We start from the raw sequence: 10,036 nt of genomic DNA, 5'->3' as shown, positions 1-10,036 counted from the left end.
ATGCTATGCCTGTGACAAGTTTCCATCAGCAGAGCAGCTGAGACCTCTGTGACAAGACAGGCCACTGCCAGTCAACATCACACATTTTAAGAGGTCAAAGGCTGAAGCTTACCTCACCTTTATCGGGCAGGATTAGTTAATCTAGCAGAAAGCTTTTATATCTCTTCATTCAGTATAAGCAGTGAGTTTAATAAATTTGGGTGTATGAGAACTGACTTAAAAAATCGAGAAAATATTTTTTCAGTTCTCCTTCCTTGGATCAGCACAGAACAACACAGCTGGAAAGGTCTGGCAGGGTTTGTAGACTGTGACCACTGCTCATCTATCATGTTTGTTGGCCAAACAACCCTCAGAGAACCAAGAAGCAGTACCAAGGTACCAAGACACACGTATACCAAGAACCAGTGGTGTTCCCTGACTGAACAGGGAGAACTTTTTTAGTGTTACTGTTTAGGGAGTGTATAGCATGTAATGCCATTAAATCTTGTTTGGAAGTACAAATTGTCTGTGAAGAGTTTTCATGCTCTGCAAAGTTAGCTAAGTGATAGGCAGCTCCATAGGCTGGAGGGCAATGCCCAGGCAGTCTGGATGACTGACCAGATGAGTCCATTTCAAGAAACAAAGTCATTCCAGTCATTCAACAGGAAAGGTGAAGATGAAAGTTAAACCATTATCCTTTATTACTGTGTTATTTTGTGTTACAGATTTCTGTCTCTGTCATCAAGGTGTCTCCCCACCTTGCTGTTTCAGGATGTCAGTTCCTCAAGTTATATAGTATGGTACAAATGTGACTGTAAGACATAGCAGAGAGCTGAAGACTCCATCCTCCACTTACGTTTTGTCTGGAGTAGCTAGTGGTGGGGAGCACTCACTGCTGGTGGGAGTGAGAGGAAGAGGGACAGACAACACAGACACTTGGTGGTGGTAATCACAGAATTGTAGGGTTTGGAAGGGACCTCCAGAGATCATCAGATCCAACCCCCCTGCCAAAGCAAGTTCCCTACAGCAGGTTTCCCAGGTAGGCATCCAGACAGGCCTTGAATATCTCCAGAGAAGGAAACTCCACAACCTCCCTGGGCAGCCTGTTCCAGTGCTCCATCACCCCCACCATGAAGAAGTTCTTTCTCATGTTGGTGAGGAGCTTCCTGTGCTCCATTTTGCGGCTGTTGCCCCTTGTCCTGTCCCCATAAACCACTGAAAAGAGGTTGGCCAAATCCTTCCATCTCCCACACTTAAGATATTTGTAAACACTGATAAGATCCCCTCTCAGTCTTCTCTTCTTAGGGCTGAACAGAACCAGGTCTCTCAGCCTTTCCTCATAGGGGAGATGCTCCAGGCCCCATATCATCTCTATGGCACTCCACTGGACTCTTTCCAGAAGATTTCTGACTTTTTTTTTGTATCGGGGAGCCCAGAACTGGATACTGTACTCCAAATAATTCAGTAGGTCATCAACCAAGTAGCCATCTGTCTGGGGCTCCCAATTTTTTCCATGCCACAATCATCTCCTTCTGTATATAGTTCTCTGAAGATAGTCTTCCTATGCTCAGGGCCTCTGCCAACATCTATCAGGACTACACTTTGACAAAAGCCATAAAGTCTCAACACCAGGCCGCAACAGAGGAGTAATTAAACATTTCTGCACTTCCACTGCTCTTTGGTGCACACGGGAAGGTTCCCAATAGGTGCCAGTTGGTGCTGTTCCATCAAAGCCTGTAGTAAGATGTCATTCCAGCCCAGCTGTGAATCTAATCCTAGTTTTGCATTCCCATACACTGCTGCGGGAAGCATCAGCTGAAAATGATGTTACCTAGTATTTTGAAAGGCATCTTCTACACAGAGTGGAAGGCTGCTCCCAGTAACTCTCTGCTTGACAGTTATTTAATACATTTCATCTCTGGTTTCAGTTCTACACTCAGATTTACAAAAAAAAAAAGGATTCCTGACATTTTGTCAGCTTTTTCATCCATGCCTGTATTCCCACTTCATCTCACATTTCCTCACTTCGTTACAGCAACCCCTGCTATGACAGGATAGAGCCATATACAAAAAGCCCTTTCATGGCTACTTTACATTGATATCTATTTTTGAGACAGAAACTGAACTAAACCTGCTTGACTCTTCAATTCGCTTTTCCTCTTAGTCAGCAACAGGATTGACAGGACTGAGGTACAGACAGATGAAATGTCACCTCCAGTTTAAATGCTCCACTAGGAGGTGAATTCAGAGTAAAAGGAGAGAAAGAAAAAAAAAAAAAAAGAATCAGTTCAGCCAAAATGTAAACCATATTTATTGTACATGCCAGATAAGGACAGTTATCACCCCTTTCTGTGAAAAGAAGCTTGCTTCTTGAGAGACAGGTTCTGTACTGGAGAAGAACTGGGTTGTGTACTCTTTACAGATGTAAAAGTTCCCCTTGTGCTTGTTGCCTGAATGCCAAATTATCTCTAGACTTTTTCTTAGCAGGTATCTTTCTTTCAGTGCAATCTATTTAAAAGTGATTGATCTAATGCTTATTTTCATAAAATGATTAGAAGTCGGGGACTTTCTTTTTCTACACCTGATTCAATAAAGGTGGAAGAAGCTCAGGAGGCTTTTCTGTTTGTTTTATGTCTTCTTTTGACTTGTAGCATAGGAAGGAGAGATTTAATGAAATGCAAATATGCTAACTTCACATTGGAAGCAATAAAATAAGTACAGTGATTAGGTGTCTTAAAATACTGTTAAAAAAAAAATAGGGAATTTTTCAAAACAGGATTAAATTAGGCATTTTTTTCTGAAGAAGACATAAAGACACAGATGGTAAAAGTCAATGCCAGAAATTTTTTGGAAAAGACTGGAACTCTGTTCCTCAAGATGTTTCTTCCTCTGTTCCTCTAGTGTCTCTTCAGGATTAGTAGGAAAACTAGGATTTAGTTGATACCACAACTGTTTTACAGGGGATTGGTGGTATTTTCTCAGATCAATCAGTGTTGACCTTTGTCAGAAAACATCTTGAACTAGCCAGGCTTCAGAGAAACTGAGAAAATCCTACATTATCAATAACTCCACCTCCTCTAAACCTTTTCCAGTAGTGGTTTATGTTAGCCTAAATTCTCCTGCCAGAGAAATCAGGCTCCTCTGAATCCATTCTACTTCTGATTAGCTTTTCTCAGTCCCGAGTCTGGAAATGCCTCCTTGGCCCTCATGTTGCCCCTCTGTCCCAGCCCCTGAGCTCAAAGAATGCTGCTCACTTTGTGGCTGACTCACTGCTTTTCCCATTATGTATAAGTTAAACCATTTCAAGCACAATTGCTGCCAACAGGATGAAAACAGGTGCTGAGAAATAGGAAGTGATCCCTAAACATTTGCTAAGTTGGGCATTTAATTCCTATAATCATTTTCATTTTTTGACTAATTGAAGTAATGTTGGCTCAGACTGCTGAACAGAAGTTCTGTCCTACTGAAGTCCGTGTAAACATAGCCATGACAGAGAGGAGGGCAGTTCTGTATTGGACCCTCTCCCTTCTCCCCCATGAGCTTTTTGCATTGCCATAATGCACCCTTGTGAGTCTCCTGGTGCACTCAGGTCACTGCAACTAGCAAAGAAGGTAACACTCTTCCCTGCTTCAAGAAGGGACTGTGATATTCAGTACGCAAGAAATGACAAAAGCACCCAGAGCCACTAGATAACCTGGTCACAATAATTAACTCGATAGACTTTCCCATGAGCTGAGGGTGAAAGAGTGAATCCGTGCACAATCACACCTCAGACATGCCTCCACCAGCGTCAGTTGCTCTGTACAGTAATGTCAAACTCATCCCAGAGCCAGAGCCAAATTCCACGTCCAGCTACTCCCAGAAGACCAGGGTCTGAATTTCAGACAACAAATTTTTTTTGACAGCCCAGACTGGCACACCCACTGACCTCATGGGGAGGTCTGCACATACTTCAAGCGTAGAACATGGATTTAAGTAGTAAATTGCTGTTTATCTGCTTAATGCCTTCTCGCCACCAGTCTGGCTGAAGACGTGTTCCCCTTCTAGATTTCCGTGCTTCTTTCTCTCCATCCTTCCTCCATCCCCTCTTCTTTTCTCTCTCTCCCCACCCATCTCTTCTGCCTTCTATATTTCCTTCCATGTAATAGCTCTCATTTTCCATCACAAAGCAAAGAAATACTTCATGTCTCCATCCTTGGACTAAGAGCTGTTCTTTGATTAAACATATTCACTCAAAACCAAACAAACAAAAACAAAAACAAAACAAAAAAAAACCACCCAACATTAAAATGGCTTTCTACTAGGTATGTTTTCCACAGACACAGAACTCACTCTTTCCTAACCCTTTGGTTTAGCCAAACTTGTATTATGCCATTTTAGTTTAAATCCTATAATTTTAGATGAAAGTCAGGTGTTAAAGTTGATTCCTAAATAAGATAAATCTTTCAGGCTGCCTGTACTGACCTAGGAAAGCAATCCTGCCACAGCTACATTAATATAACATTTTGCCAAGCTCTCTTGCAGTTAAGGCTATGGGAAGTATGTAGACATTTAGCTTCTGTGAATATTGGTGTTTCAGACAATTCTTTACAGTGAAAATGTTGGTGAAATTATCTGTTCTTAAGTAGCTGAATGTTTTTCTAGTTCAAATGTATTAAGCAACAGTAATTCTTTCCTTTGCCCTTTACTTCACTGGGAAAAGAGGCAGGTGGGAAGCTTATATTAAATGAGGAATGTTAAACCTGGAGAAGAAATGGAAGAAGACTATTAGGTATATTTTTTGGCATAAAATGCCCAAAGACTTCTAAGCATTTTAACAAAATAGACAGAAAAGATAATGGGAACGTCAAGGCAAGAAGCAGCAATATTTTACCAGAAGAGGAACTGAGGAGGAAAACAACAGAGGGTTTAGCCTTTCCTCTGTCATCCCACCCATGTTAAAATACAACCTGAGGAAATATCCAATCACACATGGTGCAAAAGTCCAGTGCAAAACCAGCGGTGGTCCAAGAGGGAAATTTTGAGAAAAGGAGAGAGAAAAGAGGGTGGTAGTCAGCACACTCACGTGTTCCCTTCAATATGAGAAACTGGCTACTAAATTTAGACGCGTTAATTCTGACTTTGACACAGAGATATGCAGCCACATGGATCAGGTGAATTAAGGGTCATTCTTACGAAGCTCAAGGTGTGTGATTCCTCCAGCCATGGGAAAACAGAAGCTCAGAGAAGCAGGTTGAGCAGACACCTTTGCCTGTAACCCCCCTGGAACTGTTCAGCAGACCAAAGCTCTGCTGTGCCACATGCCAAGAAGAGGCCCTTTTCCACTTGCCAAGAGCCATACATCAAGATCTCAGTCAATGGCCTTGATGTGTGGCTTGAGGTTCAGATAAACCTGCCCACAGTTTGATCCACTGCCTTTGTTGTTGATGGAGCCCAGAAGAATATGAGGAAGGCCGTTAGTGTCTCTTGTCTGTCACTATAGACCCGCAAACACTTCTCTCCTCCAGGTGGGCCAGCAGCAGCCATCGCAGGACTGGAACCCCCTTCACAGAGTTTAGTAGAAAACTTGCTCCTTAGAAAGTCTGCAACTGAATTACCCAATGCTCTGTCAGCCCTGGGTTTGTTCCCAGTTCTTTCCAATAGCACTGGGGTGTCAGGGTCAGGGCTCTCAGAAAAGGCTCCTGCACATCATCCCAGAATCCCCACTTTGGGAACCTTGGAAGGTCAGGCATTTTCACCTCTCTGCCATGTTAGCAGCATCCCTTTCCAAAGCATCTGCTTAAAAAAGCACACACAGCTCTTAATCAAGGTGAGAATCATCCATGATATGTAAATTATAAACACAGCAAGAGGGATAACAGTAACAGTGAGGCCTGGAATAGAGCCTCCACATTTGGAGAGTTTCAGTAGATTTGGAAAATGCTTAAGGCAACGTATGTAGAAATGAAGTTGAGGTTTATCATTCGCCTGGCTGCTGGTCTGCCAAGTAGAGGCACTCCTTTGCACTCCTGCAAGTTCAGAGAGCTTCTGCAAGGGTCCTGAGTGGGGAATCTGGGCCTAATTTACCCAAGAAAACAAGAACTAGTTTTAAAACAAACAAGAAAAAAAAATAAATCAAACAAACAAACAAAAACCCCAAACAACCAAACAAAACCAAACAAAGGACAACAAAAAGACTCATTGGTTCTTCAGCTGAATGTGTTTATTTTCATAGCAGCAGGTGAATAATGACAGAAGAGGAACTTTAATCACAACCAGAACAAGTATACAACTGTGGCTTTAATTGAGGACTAATTAATTCTAAAGTAAAGCAAGTTACATTTTCTCAGGTTGCTCATTACATGGAGTTTGTATGTAATTACTCTCACACACACACACACAATGCATCTTGGGACACATTAAGCATTTCATTTTAGTGTATTTAAAAAGTAGCTTCTTGTTGTTAAATTGCCCTTCCACAGTCCTTCAGTATTTATATAGCTTTTGCCAATGTTTATATTAACAGCAGAGGTGCTAACAGACCAATAAGACAATTTTTCCTCAGGTCTACACAGGAACTTTCTGTACTTCCCCAAAGGGATCTAGAAGATAATCCACAATATTTAACAAAAATGGATTCATTGTCAAATACATCGCTATTGTGCCAATCTTGTGGTTTCTTAGGTTATGACTGTTATGGTGTCTGTGTTTCTCTCTCATACATACTGACACACTACCTTAGACACTGTTATAACTGCTTTTTAGGAGTATAATTAAGAGAGGCTGACGCAGCTCACTAAAGTTCTTAAAACAAAAAGCCTTAACTGCTTTTTGTCCTCTTCCTGACCTCCACCTTGCCTGGATGAAGGCTGTAGGTACCCTGGCGCCAGTGTATGATTTCTTTTTTCCACAAGCAAACACAAAATCCATCAGAGACATCCTGCCTGCACGACAGCTAGCAGACCAGGCATTTTCCTTACACAGGACACTGGGCAAAGCCACTGCCTTGTCCTCCCTACAATTTCTATTTACTTGCAAAAAGCACAAAATTTGAGAAGCTGTTGGATGACAGGCTGAAGGGACAATCAGTGCACCTTGTCTCCAAAAGACACAAATGCAATACTGCTGAGGCGTCCCTACAAAGTAATTTTCATTGTAAGGAGTATCCTCATTAGGACCAGCCTGACCTACCATCTCGCTCGGGGTGTAACTGGGCAGGATCCCTTTGGGTTCTTGCCAGGAGAGAGCACCACAAGAGCACAGACAGACATGTAATGGGTACCAAAGTAAATCTGCGTCTGAAGTTACGCCTAGGCTGGCGTGCACTGACAGAAGCAATTACGCATATTGGCTAAAATCAAACAAGCAATAAACATTCAACTATTAGATTCAGAAAACATAAGGGCACACAGAAAATCATGAGTTTCTGAATGTTTCTCAGGAACACGCAGCAATGATGGTGTAATTATACTGATCCTAGAGCCAAGGGAATGTTTTCTGCACATCTGTCAATGTGCAAAAATAGGTGCACAGATTCAGTATATTATATGTTTATGTGTTAAAAGTCACTACTCAGCAACAACTGTTTTTTTCTTAAGAGAGGAGAAATTTTCAGTACTGAATGTTTTTTAAAGATTCGTTGTGTTAACGAAAAACCTAAATGATGTATTAACATATTAGATTTCCTAATTAACCAGTCATTCTTATTATGACTAGATTTCTTTTTTCTTTTAAATGATTTATTAGTATGTTATCCTCCAAAATTTTATATGTTCATATACATCCATTAGTTACTAGTTTTCTGAGATAAAATCCCAGATTTCATGAAAAAAAAAGGGGGGGGGGGGGGGGGAGAAAAGAAAAATCTGGACAGGATCTTGTAGCTACTTCCTCTATCTTTACAAAGGCTACTTGTTTCAGTACATCTGTACTACTTGTAAAGATATAACATTCAATATATTAGATCAATGTGCTAAAGGACAGTTTTAAGTGAATTTATTGAAATATGATGTTCCTTACCTGGCTATTGTAGCCAGCCATTTGCAAACCTAATCTGGTTCTCAGCATACCTTATAGAACACATTCATTCGTATCTTCATCCCAGTTTTCAAATGTTTGATATTCAAAGAAGTATACCTGGTCAAAAATAAACCCAGAAAATGGAAAGTTTAATATCAGAATATTTTTTCAGTAACTGATGTCACAAAGTTTCATATATTGTCTTGCCTATTTTTTCCTCTTGCATCTTTCTTTGTTTCATGATCCCAAATTGGTTTACAGGTTTTGTCCTGATAGCATACTTTCTTGTCATCCCAGCATCAGTAATTGTTTCTATTTACCAAATTTATCTTCTCTTCCCTTGTCGTGAGCAACATGCCTGGTATTTTTTAGGAACAGACTCATTTCCTGGCAGGAAATATGCCTCATATTAGAAACTTCTACTTTGGTTATCTTGTTCCTATACTGCTAGGTGTATTTGAAGTTTGTTATTCCCAATTTTTTCCTTGTTGCTTTTTGAATTTGCCCCATAGAATTGCAAGTCTCACCTACAAAACACAGGGTTGCTTTGTCTACCTACGAGGGTGCTGCTTTCAGCAAATCTGCATTAGCAATCTTCTTATTCCCAGCCTCATCATTCCACTCTTGCTGCTGGCATCCTCCTGCCAGTTGGGGAATCTCTCTGCCAACTGCTGTTGGTCTTCATTGAAAATGAAAGACAACACCAACATTCAGAGGATGTATTTTACTTCTGGGAAAAAACTAAGTAATGCGAACTCTCTAAGCAGGTTAAGCAGTCTCAGGAGCTAAGACAAAAGCATGCAAAGTGTCCAATCTAACTTGCACATGGCCTTAAACAACCCATGTCTTCCAGCCCTTTGTTCATAGAAATTTCCCATGTAGCAATTTTGGGGCAGGGAAAAGCTGTCCAATATTTTGTATACATAGAAGCTGTGAAGCTCTCTGTTCAGACAGACACATTTGAGGAACAAGTGACCCTTGTAACAGGATATGTGTGATCCCAAAAGGCAGTGCATCTACTTAGCCAGATGACATCGCAGTCTTGCATATATTATCATAAAGATTCCTACAGGAAGGGATTTTACTGAGAATACAAGTTATCCTGCAGAACAAAGGTGAGTCGAAGGTAATGGCACTTAAGCTATGGCTGCAGCATTCTAATGATGGGACATCAAAGTGAGTCCTGGAGTCACAAGTGCAGTTGTCTGATGAACACAGGAACAGCCTGGACTGGGTCTAATGTTCAGCTGCTGCATCTTGTATGTTGGGCATGCTAAATTCACTACTGAAACAAGCCAGCGGAGGGACAACAGAACTGATTTAACCTCTTACATTAGTGATAAATTTCTCTTTCCTGAAGCCTTAAGTGCTTTAATTCTACACATTAGATAACACTGAATAAACAGTGTTTCATATTGTTAAAATAAATCCCAAATCATTACAAATATTTGCCCATTTTGATAAAGACAATTATATCACAGCTTAGCAATTGTTTGTAGCCGTATTCTGAGCCATTCCAGTATTCCTATCTTGGCACAAGGAGAAAAAGCAAATCTTCCAAAAAAAAAATAAAATAAAAGGCTGTTGTGATCATCCCCAGCAGACAAGATAAGGACAGTTCCCCCTGCATTTATTGTGCTTTGAGCAAAGGGAGAAGAAAGTGTTTCTTTTTCCTACCTTGGGTTTCATCCAAGATGTCAGCATCCTCAGAAATGGCTAGTACTTGTGATCTGGTACACTGGGATGACATTAGACAAATACCACAGCACTGTGGGTAGGTTCAATACAGTTGCTTTTATATACATTGGTAGATGTAGTTTACGTGGTTAAGTGTGCATGCTTGCTGCTGCTCTTTGTTGGATACCTTCAGACTCCAAAATGCACATGTGCCAAGGTTTTCAAACGTGATTTGGCATAATCCTGACCTCACTTCTTTTCTACTGAAGATAAGGTGACTATTTCATGATGGCTTTATTTGTTTATTTAATTATTTTGGTCTAAAGCAGGAGAATAAGAATAGCCCATATCCTGATTATCTTAATAGGGGTAATTTAGGCAA

Source organism: Anas platyrhynchos, chromosome 2 (assembly GCF_047663525.1).
Source record: "Anas platyrhynchos isolate ZD024472 breed Pekin duck chromosome 2, IASCAAS_PekinDuck_T2T, whole genome shotgun sequence".
Classification (NCBI taxonomy): Eukaryota; Metazoa; Chordata; class Aves; order Anseriformes; family Anatidae; genus Anas; species Anas platyrhynchos.
The sequence above is the reverse complement of the archived record's forward strand: the minus strand, read 5'-3'. Positions refer to the sequence as shown.